This window comes from Ambystoma mexicanum, chromosome 4p, assembly GCF_040938575.1.
Source record: "Ambystoma mexicanum isolate Mex_15411 chromosome 4p, UKY_AmexF1_1, whole genome shotgun sequence".
Taxonomy (NCBI): Eukaryota; Metazoa; Chordata; class Amphibia; order Caudata; family Ambystomatidae; genus Ambystoma; species Ambystoma mexicanum.
In genome coordinates, this window is record NC_090927.1 from 681517157 (window position 1) to 681529657 (window position 12501).

Below are 12501 nucleotides of genomic sequence, written 5' to 3' on the forward strand. Positions count from 1 at the left end.
AGTTTAGCACTCCCCACTGCAACACTCACCCCCAAACATCAGCTAACTTAATTCCTTTGAATGGAAGGCAGTGGCAGGGAGTAAGGATAGAAAGAGAAAATCGGATTTGGAATAAAGCCTACCACCCCAAGATGGGAAGCCAGAAAAGAAAGTGAAAACCCATTTTTGGAGCAAAAAAGCAGAATCAGACTTCGATTATTACTCACACGGCTACTCGCAACTGCTATGGGAGAGAATGAAAGGAAATTCGTGTTGCTACACTTGAGGAGATAGGGCATCGTATAGGATACTAATCAGCACACCAGAGCAACGTGGAAAGAAAAGGAACAATCAATTTCGGGAGAAACCAAATGCATAAGGAAAAATACAAACGGCAAATGGAAATTCGTTTTACACAGGATTTACAATGTCAGGTAAATAGGGAAGGGGTATATCTTTCAGAGGTACATAACAGATAGGATTCTAGACAAACGGAGTTGCTCTCAATGGGACTACGGTTTTTTTTTTTATAGAGCAGATGCAAATTAGGGGTTTGCGGCGGTAACCCACATAATACACGGGTAAATTTGGTTTTCCGTCACACAGAGACTAATTCTGTTGTGGCTATACTTTAATGACTATTAAATGACTAGTTATTAAAGAAAGACACTAGGGACAAGGAGGTTAATTTCAACCAACTCATACTGTGAATTTCAATTATCGGTCCAGAAAAACCAAACACCCCCTGAGGGCCCGGAAATGAATGATAATTGGTTGGCCGAAGACCAACCGCTTCATTTACCGTGTTAAGAATATATATTCATTAGTTATTACGTAGCTATTAGTTCAACTAGTTCAACTAGAGTAAGGCCATTTTAAGATGACCAGAATCGCCATTTTGTTTTCTCTCTCTGCTCTCTCTAACGTTGCCACTTTGCCTCATGTAAAACTGCTTTGCTGTAGATATTATTTCGCTTCAGTGCTCCAAGGCTAAGAAACATGTTGAAACATTACACTGGAGAGCCAGACAGAAATGCCCAATTCCCTCCCTCACATATCCTTGAAGACAGGGAGCAAGGCATTTAATCAGTACACGAATGCCAGCGAGTCTCCTGAAAGAATAGCAATGTACGAAACTAGCATTTAAAGAGTTGAATTATGATCTTCTTTACGGCCCCCCTTTCTGAGCCCAGTGAGGCCCCGGAGAGCGGGCTGACCTCTAGACCGAGAATCGAAACTAAGAGATAGTGAGGTCTGGTATGTGCCAGTCTCCTACGTGCAGCTTGCCCATGAAAAACAGAAACGCTGTGTTCTCGCAAATAAAGAATGGTGTCTGTAAAATTGAAGAGAGCAAACCGTTACTAAATATGGTGGTCTAAGGTGTCATATTTGTCATACTGGTCAATCAACGCCTCTAATTCAAAGGGAAATGAATTGAGGGCGGCATCAAATTTGCCATACTGTGTCATTGCTGATTGTAAGGTGCTCGGTTTGTATATATGTAAATATGGGAATTAATTGATTTATTTCAAAATAATGCTAAGGATTTCTACAGACCACTGAGAGATTTATCAAAGGAATACACCAATATACACAGGCTAATACAGATTCTTCTATGGGAAGGTGAATGAATTATCTTGGCAATTTGGGACTTGCAATGGGATTTTCAATAGGATTTCAATGGGATTTTCAATGGAGCTATCTGCTACTTACAAAGTAAGCCTTGGTTTGGGATTCTGGAAAGCCAGCTGGATCTCAGGGCACTCTAGACAGCTAGGGCAAGGGATCTGGTCACTGCACTCACCTGGATGGGATTCTGGACAGCCAGCTGGATCTCAGGACACTCTGGACTGCTAGGCAAGGGGGATGGTCTCTGCACTCTCCTTGGGATGGTTCAGCTGCCTCCTCTCCGTCCTCCTTCTCCTGTCCCCCCTGATTCTTTTGTGTGGGCCTGTTTGTCGCTCTGTTTAGTACAGTCCTCCCTTATATAGCCCAAATGACATCATTCACTTTTCAATCTAGGGGGAGTACTCTATAATTACTCCTACCCTGGGACAGGACAACTTACAATTCCTCTCGCCGCCCCCTGGCATCATTGGTTCAAGGGGAAAGAGCACTATCTGTCTGGCATTTATTACAGTGCTTTGTTCTCAGCTCAACTTTTTTTAATCAAAACTGAGTTATGCCTCATAACTTCATACTTATATTCTCCCGGCCATGTGAACAAGATATACAGTTGTGTCTGGTCATGGGGAATTAGATAAATCGATTGCCAAATCCTTACGATGTAGCATGGCCCTTTGGCGCATTTTTGTCCTTTTCACACAATGTATAACAGTTATAACTCTGCAAATGATCAAGCATATTCATAATGTCCATCTCCATCTTTCCACCAACTGTCATATTTGTCCCATTTTTTTATCGGCCAGAAACCAGTTTTGACTGACCATTTCAGTCCACAAAGTCCTATGAACATGCACGTAGTTTCTAAAAATCTGCCTGAAAATTGCATGGAGAAATAGCATAAAACTAAATTATTTCTTATCCTGAGTGCTGCGAAAAATGCCTACATTTAAATCAATCTTTAAATGTCAATTGAAAGGATCTCTCCTCCTCTGTAGGAGGGGCGCATCATCCCCCACATCCCACTGTCTTCCTGGGTCAGCTTGCAACCAGAGATTTTTATGACCTTCTTTGAAGTGTGTTCGTCTTTAGTAGGGGATGCAGGAAGGGCTCACCCCTCCTAGTCATGCTCCATCCACACTTCACTTTCTTTGTCCTCCCTGAGCCCCTGCCTTTATGTCTGGCATAGCAGTAAATGATGTCACCCTTAAACACATCCCATGTTACTGCGGAATGGTTCACTGGTAGGTGTGACTTTCAGTGAGAGTGGGGCATTTCCTTGTGAAGTTCCCTGCTCTAGGCCAAACTGGTTTGTCTGGTGTTCCAGGCCACTTCAAAGGTGATTAAAGTCTTGTGGGGGAAAACATAATGTACCTTGTTTTAGTCAACCACCCCCCACCCCACACAGATTTCCCTGAAGCGGTGCTGTCTTTTCCCTGTGGCTTTTAAAAGTATTTTTTTTGTTTGCTGTGTGTAACATGCTGCGTTTCACATCAAGGTAGGGTACTACCATAATAAGGATATTGGGTTGAAAACAGGAGCGATCGTGACCTAACCAGTCTCTAAGGTCCCAGTGGACCATGGGGGCAGTTAAGTGTCAACAGTACCTGAATTCAGTTCTTGGTGGTCTGACGCATCAGACCCCATGTCAAACGATAATGCAAGATGATCAGGCTCAGTTCGGGCACGTAAGATCATGGAGGCCCTGGCAGAAAGTGGCCATCGGGTCGGGGCGAATGTGGGTTCTCTGCGCGGTCGAACAGCAGCGGTTCAAGTGATGCATGTCGGAGCCGTCCCGAAGAAGGGTGAACACCTTTCTTTATGCTCTGAGGCATTTTTGTGCTTTTTGAAGGGGAGCGGGTTGCACGGAATAGGCATTGCGTTTCTGCCTCCCGTTTCCCCTGCAGCTGCAAATACCACTTTTTGTTATGCAAGAATTACATTTTCAAAGTGGCATTCAACCAATCGATTCCTATAGAATCTGCCTGCCTTTTACAACAGAAAAAAGCAGGCTGATTACATAAGAATCCATTGTTAGTGGTGCCTGAAACATTCACAAGTAGCAGGTGGCGTTTGCTCCATTTACACTGGGAAGCAGGGGCGTAATTTTAGGGGGGGACAGCAGGGACGTCATTTCAGCAAAATGCAAGGGGTAGCAGAAGTGACATCACACGACCCTTGACCCCCTGATGACATCACAGGAAGTGATGTCATTTGACCCCGCCCCCAAGTGATATCGCGGGAAGCGATGGAACATGATCTTTCACCCGTTGACAAAACAGGAAGTGGCATCACATAGCATTGTACACTACGAAAAATATGGTTAGGATATCACTATAATGTGATGTCCATTTCATACCTGAATGGATCGCCATATGTATCATTAAGATCAGTGTGTATAGGCCCATATTACCCAATTACTGTGATTGCAAGCAGACGTCCATGACCAAATGATAATGATGTGTTATTATATAGCACTTGCGCTTAAGCGCTTTACATAGAAGAAATATACACCCAATATCACCCAACCTGTGTTGGTACCCATTTATCGACCTCAGAAGGATGAAAGGCTGAGTTGAGGCGCTGGAGAACAGACTAAATCAGTGACTCACCCCCTGAAGTGTGCCTGAAATAAACCTTTAATGAGTCTAGCAATTATTTTATAGAATTCCAGAAAGACACATTTTTTGGCATTCCTATTCTTTCCTATTTAGGTTCAGTGCTGAAAGTGTTAGACTTGTGGCCCTCATGTTCTTTTTCTTCTTTTTTTAAGAGGCCTAAACAAGACAGCTAGCCACTCCAGAATTAAAGAGCCACATGGTGCTGGCCACAGCCCAGGAGCTTGCATTGCAAACAAAAATATATATATATTTCTGAGGCTTGTGGAATCTGCTTAGATTCACATGCTGTGCATAGGCCGACATCTAGTGGAAGCTGCGGAGTATTACAGTTTGTTTTTCGAAACTCGAAAATGGGCGTCTACACAGGCGTGCCAGTAATACTATCCCTAGTGTGACGTCCACTGTACCCAAGATCCCTCACGCGTCTGGGATCCTCAGATTGTTTTTTTCCGCCATACTGGTCGGAAGCATCTTGCGGAGTCCCCTGGCCTTAGCCATACTTTTGCTAATTATTGCAATTTAAAATTATTTATTGACATCCTTCCCCACCCCAACGTCGACCATCGACACTCGACGACGGCTGGCCTCGGCCCTGCAAGTAGGGAGAGTGGGGGGTGGTACATACTCTTCACTCTTGGTATATAGGTACACCTTATATATTTCCTACACTTACCAGCCCGCTGCCTCAAGGTGCGTATGGAGGGTACCCCTTTCCAATTCTGCCCCAAGTGCAACCGCAAATACCCTTAGGTCGACAGGCACGCCACGTGCAATCTCTGCTTGCCGAGGGACCACCCCGAAGCGAACTGCAGAGCGTGTAGTAGGTTTAAACCTAAAACACTTAAGGACCGTTCGACAAAGCGTTGGGCCCACCACGCCAGGCAGGCAGCCATGGCAGCGGAGGGCGCCTTCAGCGATGGCAGCGACGCCGTACTTTCGGACGGCGAGGGCATTACGGCGTCGAAAGACTGCCGAGCGCAGGTCCCCGACCTCGGAAGGTTGTCCGGCAGGGCGGCTATGGGGAAGACCCCCGGCGACGCGAGCGCTACACACCCTACACACACTAAGCACACTAAGTCCAACCGAACCTCGACGATGTCGACTTCTCGGAAAGAGGCACGGATAGAACGGTCCGACTCGGTGTCCTCTGGGCGCTCTCGATCGAGATCGCCTCATGACGCAAGGCAATCATCCACTCTTGCCAAGAGTGCCTCGCTCCCTAGATTAACGGAAGTTCGATCGTCGGAAGACGAAGACGACTTCCACCCCCAGGCCGCGCTCCAAGAGACCGAGAGCGCAGTTAACACCAGCGAGGCCCCACGCTCGAAACAAGATACCTCTCCCGACCCTCGACACCAGGCGTCGAAAGTCTCTGGGGCCTCCAAGGGGCAGGGAAAACATTTCTCCACGCACGGGGAGGGAGGGAAACAGCGGAAAGCTCAGCCTTCCACTCCTGTAAGACCATCCTTCCACCCCAAGCAGACAGATAAACATAAATCTACTGGGACATCAACATCCAGCAAGGGTACCCTTGATAAGTCCTCTAAGTTGCCTACTAAAGTCATATCCTGTTCCAAAGAATGGTCCAGTGAGGACATAGACATGGTCATGTCAAGGATGTCTTCCTTAGCTGATTTTTATGACAAAAACCCAGAACATTTCCTTTCGTATGACCCTCAAGGGGCCACACCCTCAGGCTCCTCTGATCCTATCCCCCTAAGTAAAAAGGCCCGGGTCGAAAGACCTGACCCCTTCGAGGTACAGCCTTACTCTACTCCATACTCTACTCCACACCCCAGATACCAAGGAAAACCTTTCCCTGAAGGGGACCAGGAGTTTACAATTATGGAGGAACGAACCGGGTCTGAATACTATGTGGAGGATGAGGACCTCGAGGAGGTAGAAGATGAGCAGGAAATTTACAGAGTAGATTCCCCGGTAGAGAGCGAAGCCCCAGTTACCGACTCGCCAGTTGATAACCAACCCCTCCTTAACGAAGTTCTTGCTCGCGCAGCAGAACATTTTCACATCGACACACACGGTGTACAGGAGGAAAGGGACTTCGCAGAAGAGTTGGTGGGAGAGAGGAGGCCGGTCGCTCAGACCATCCCTATCCTTAAATCCATCCAACGTAGAATAGATCCATCCCTGGTGAATCCTAACCTCACCAGAGCCGTCAACCCCAGATTCGAAAAACTTTTTCGGGCAGCCCAGTCTGACCCTCTTTATATAAGAGGTCATCTTAAACCAGACTCCCTAGTGGTTACCAACACTCGGAAGAGGGCTGGGACACCCTTATCGTCATCAGAAGCTCCTCCCGACAAGGAGAGCAAAAGACTGTACGGGTTTGGCAGGAAGGTAGCCTCAACGTCCGCCTACCAAGCAAGGATTGCAAACTCCACCACCCTGTTGGCAAGTTACAACTGCCATCAATGGGAAGAGGTCGCGGCGCTCATAGCCTCTGCTCCTGAACCGTTAAAGGGCCAGTTGGCTCGGATCTCGGCAGAAGGGAGAGCCGTGTCTGGTTGCATATTAAAAGCAACTTTCGACGCTGCAGACAACGCAGGAAGATTGATAGCAGAAGGTACTGTTATCAAGAGACATGCGTGGTTACGGCAGTCGGGGTTCAAAACAGAAACACAGGCTTCATTAATAGACAAGCCGGTGGAACCAGATCTATTGTTTGGGAAAGCGGTCGAAGACGCACTTAAGAATGCCAAGGACGAGTACGAGACTCTCAAATCCCTTGGCCAGCTTACCAACAAACCCCCGAACCAGAGGGGGAACAGTAATTTTCGTCGCCCACGCGGCCAAAATTCACAAAGAGGCAACTATGCCCAAGGACAGGGTACACAATGGAACAACAACCAGCAGTCTACCCAAAGTTACAGCAAGGGTAACAAGAGAGGTCGTGGAAGAGGCAGAGGCAGCCCCAACAAGGGAGGTGGCACGCCTCCGCCAAAGCAGTGACGCTCAGTTCAGGGTCCCTTCTCACGCAACCCCAGTAGGGGGACGCATTTCCAACTTCACCCAGGCTTGGGAAGGGATCACCTCAGACAGATGGGTGCTGTCAACAGTGTCCACAGGATATTGTATAGAATTACTGCAGCGTCCACGGAACCACCCTCCACGACAAAGAATACACTCCTTAGAACATCAGAAGATCCTTCTCGAGGAGATCGCCATTCTGCTAGAAAAGGACGCGATAGAACTCGTCCCAGGACACCAGGTAAACAAGGGTATCTATTCAACTTACTTCCTTGTGCCAAAGAAAGATTTGACAATGCGCCCAGTATTGGACCTACGGCCTGCCAACAAGTATGTCAAGCCCCAAAAATTCCGTATGAGCACGCTACAAGAGGTAATCCCCCTCCTAAAAAAGGGGGACTACATGGCAACCTTGGATATGAAAGATGCTTATTTTTTTATATTTCCATGCTCCCAGCGCACAAAAAATACTTGCGCTTCAAAGTGGACAGTCGCCACTACCAATTCAAGGTACTGCCCTTCGGGATAGCTTCAGCACCAAGGGTATTCACCAAGGTACTGGCGGTGGCAGCTGCACACCTACGCAGGGAGGCAATCCCAGTGTACCCTTATCTGGACGACTGGCTCATAACGGGGGAAACCCCAAGAATTTGCAGGTCAAACATTCAGAGGACTATCGACCTCCTCCACGAATTAGGCTTCTCTATCAACGAGAAGAAGTCAAGTCTGGTGCCAAGCACCTCAAAACAGTTCCTAGGAGCAATCCTAGATACTCAGAAAGGGTTGACCTTCCCCTCGGAAGAGAGAATTCGGAATATACTACTGCAAATTCCACATTATCAGTCAGGTCAACAAATAACGGTACGCAAAGCAATGCGGTTACTGGGCATGATGGCGTCATGCATTTACCTGGTCCCCCACGCGCGTCTGCGCATGCGTCCCATGCAGGAATGGTTGGCAAAACAGTGGTCTCAGGCAAGTGGTCAGTGGGACGATCTAGTGGTCGTTTCGCCAACACTCGTACAGAGCTTACACTGGTGGACAAAAGAGAATCTCGCAAGGGGAAAACCCTTTTACGATCCCGAAGTACAAGCAGTGGTAACTACAGATGCTTGCCTGACTGGGTGGGGAGCTCACCATCTCCACCACACAGCTCAGGGCCTCTGGTCTCACTCAGTAGCCAAGAACCACATCAACCTGCTAGAGCTTCTGGCAGTATTCCGAGCGCTTCAGGCGTTCGAGCCCCATCTACTAAACTTGTCGGTGCAGATCCGGACGGACAGCACGACAGCCATGTTCTATCTGAACAAACAAGGAGGGACTCGTTCGCCAAATCTGTCCAAGCTTGCCCAGAAAATCTGGATATGGGCACTCAGACGGAACATCTTCCTATCAGCACAACATGTTCCAGGGGAGCTCAATTCCCTAGCGGATGCCCTAAGCAGAGACTCCCTCCCAGAAGAACACGAATGGGTCCTTCACAGAAAGATCGTAGAAGATCTCTTCTCTCAGTGGGGTGTCCCCACTATAGACCTATTCGCCACAAGCGAAAACAAACAATGCCCAGGATTTGCATCCAGGTTCCCCCAGCCAGACTCCCAAGGGAACGCCCTGTGGATGAACTGGTCAGGGATGTTTGCGTACGCTTTTCCACCAACTCCTCTCATCAGGAAGGTGGTGTACAAGATGAACAAGGAATCGATGACGCTCATCCTAGTTGCTCCCATGTGGGCGAGACAACCATGGTTTCCACACCTACGCAGGATGGCGCTGTGCGAGTCCATCAAACTCCCAGCCTGGTACAACCTACTGTCCCAGCAACAAGGTCAAACAGTGCACCAGGAACCCAACTCAATGAACCTGGCAGCATGGCTCCTGAGGTCATAGTGTTTGGGCATCTCAATTTACCACAGAGGTGTATGGACATCCTAAAAGAATCCAGGAAACCAAACACAAGGCACTGTTACTTTGACAAGTGGAAGAGATTCGTTATTTGGTGCCAGAATAAACAAATCAACCCAGTTGATTGCACTCCTTCCAACGTGGTAACATACATGCTCCACCTGCTGGACGCAGGTTTGGTTTTTAACTCTCTGAAAGTACACCTGGCAGCCCTCTCGGCTTACACCACATCCCATAACAAAGTATCGTGGTGGAAAGTACCAGTAGTTAAAGCCTTCATGGAAGGAGTAAAGAGACTTCACCCTCCTATTTCGAACCCACCGCCAGGATGGGACCTCAATGTGGTGCTAGCTAAGCTCATGGGCCCCCCTTTCGAACCCATGCATAAAAGTAGTCTCAAACACCTGACTTATAAAACGGCCTTCTTAGTAGCCATTACCTCCATAAGAAGGGTCAGTGAAATTCAGGCTCTGTCAGTGCAGGATCCTTTCTTTATTATCCACAAAGACAAACTGGTTTTACGCACACACCCTAGGTTCTCACCTAAATTTATATCTAAATTCCATGTAAACCAGTCCATAGAGCTTCCGGCTTTCTTCCAGAACCCGCAAAGCTCGGCTGAGGTGAAACTACACACCCTTGATGTGCGTAGGGCGGTCCTCTACTATGTAAATAAAACCAGACCGCTAAGAAAAACAGATCAACTGTTTGTCTCCGTAGCTACAGGCAGAGAGGGGGATCGCGTCTCTAAAGGCGCGATCTCGAAGTGGATTATCAACTGTATACAGCTGTGTTACTCTCTTTCTGGAAAAACTCTGCCTTTTACGCCAAGGGCCCATTCCACTAGAGGCATTGGTGCCACTCTGGCTTTCATTGCAAATGTTCCCCTCGACACCATTTGCAAAGCAGCTACTTGGAGCTCTATTCACACTTTTACTCAGCATTACTGCATTGACACTCATTCCAAGACAGATACACAAGTGGGACAAGCGGTTCTAAGACACCTGTTTGCTCATGACCCTTCTCACATCCCACCTCCTTCTTCGGGTACTGCTCGCTAATCTATGCACAGCATGTGATCTAAGCAGATTCCACAAGCCTCAGAAGGGATACATTACTCACCGTAATCGTATTTCTGATGCTTGTATCTGCTTAGATTCACATGCGACCCACCCTTCCTCCCCTCCGAGAGAAGGCGCATGATTGCTTGTAGTCTTACCTTTCTGTCTATCTGCTTGGATTATCTGTACTCACGCTACTCCTCATGCTTCCTCATGTCAGAAAAAATACAATCTGAGGATCCCAGACGCGTGAGGGATCTTGGGTACAGTGGACGTCACACTAGGGATAGTATTACTGGCACGCCTGTGTAGACGCCCATTTTCGAGTTTCGAAAAACAAACTGTAATACTCCGCAGCTTCCACTAGATGTCGGCCTATGCACAGCATGTGAATCTAAGCAGATACAAGCATCAGAAATACGATTACGGTGAGTAATGTATCCCATATTTATCTATTTTTATTATTTATTTTTTTTAGAGGTCGCAAGGGAGACCACAGAGGTCGCAAGGGAGACCTCAGAGGTCGCGCACTTGCGACCTCTGGCGACACCCAAATGACGTCCCTGGGGGACAGGGGTGTTAGTCCCTCCAGACTTTCATGGCACACCATTTTGTCCCCATTCATTTGGCTGGGGGCACCTTTTCTTCAGATGTCATGGCTCCCCCAGCATTTTCAGCAAAGTTACTCCACTGCTGGGAAGTGCTAAAAGATAAGGCCGATAGGCGATTTTGCCTCCATTTACAGTTGGTTTTGCACATCACAGTACACATACATGATTAAAATTGTACAGAGGGTACCCATGTGTTTGTATGTCTAAATATAAAGGGGCCCCTTTCATGCAATTTACAGATTTATACAAAAAGAACTCCATTTGGGTCGTCTATGTGGAGTAAAAACCATGAGTAAAATACATGTGCAAAAATGTTGCACATTATTTCTACGCCACTCCACATTTTCATTTATTTGTATAGCAGGTAGGGTACATGAAACGGAATTAATGTTTCACCACCCCTCTCCTTTCCGCTATGTAAATGTGAAAGCATATTCACCACCACGACATTTTCATGCTGGCACAAAGGTTTTGAATATGTATAGAATCAGACCGATTTTTTACACCAGCAAAAAGCATACAGACTACACCGGTATGTGTATGTTTGGTTCGCGTTAAGTAGTGAAAATTACTATAATTGCACGGAGGGCAGCTTTTTGCACATACGCGCAAACATAACAGCTCCCCTCAATGCAATTTACCCATTGGAATAAAATTACCTCCTAGTCTCTTCAGGCTGACCCCAGCTGTTTTAATGCTGTGGGATTTGCGCCTCCCTGGACATGCCACTGGACACCCCATAGGGGGCAAACCCCACAAGTTGAAAACGACAAAAATGATGTCCAAGAATCATTAAAGGAAACAGAAGCAGTTCCTAGGAAGGGGGCCTTTAAAATGGGATCAAGATAAATTAGTGTATCCTTTTGTTGGCAAAGGGGGGGGGGGGCACATAGACCTGAGATATGAACAAGTTAATGAACATGAGCAGTACTATAGATTAAAGGCCCACGGCTTTGGCAAATGGTAATTACATATTGACATGTGTACAAGTGCCTAGGAAAGGGGTGCAGAAGGGGGGCAGGGTAAATGGCAGCTGGTGGGATGGGTGGGCTATTACAGTAGTCTTTATTCTTTTTTAAATGTATATAGTGCGCAAACCTAACCCATGGGCAACTGTGCGCATCGAAGAATTTGTGGGAAAAGAATAATACAGAAAAACTCCCAGGGTTACCGCCTGTGAGAACCACAGGCTCACGCTTGGCCCAAAAGTTGGGCTGAATCTCATGTTTTCAAAACTCCTTCAATAATTCTTCAATGTCAACTCTCATAAATCAAACAATCTATTAACCAAACCGTATGACACAGTCAGTTTTATTGTATACAGAAATGAGGCAGTATTGCAATAACATGGGTTAAAAAAAACGCCTATGCATTTCGGACAATATCCATCTTCAGGACTGAACCCCTAGCCCAGGAGGAGTTCTGTGTATAATTCTGGCCTTATGCCAAGGGCCTTTCTGCACCACCGAGATCCGAAGATCATAGCTATTAGGATTGACCATTTTACGATACTATTTACCTCTACGAATTTAAAAGAATTCAAACCACAAAGCAGCAGTGCCAAACTGAATTAGGTTTTCTGTACAGATTAGAATTTAACATTTAAATTGGAAACAGTAAAGTCTTAGGCTCCTTGTGAAACTGAAGCAGGGAGCAAGGCAGACAGAGAGAAGGAGGCAGTGAATCCCAGAGCTGCAGCATAGGCAATCAGAATCC

The 12501-nt window shown here is 46.9% G+C and overlaps 1 protein-coding gene across 15 annotated transcripts in view; it reads left to right on the top strand.

The window, feature by feature from the left end:
* The window catches only part of RIMS1 (regulating synaptic membrane exocytosis 1), a 1643460-nt gene that overhangs the window by 1375406 nt on the left and 255553 nt on the right, over positions 1–12501 (top strand). The gene's annotated exons all lie outside the window — the stretch shown is intronic.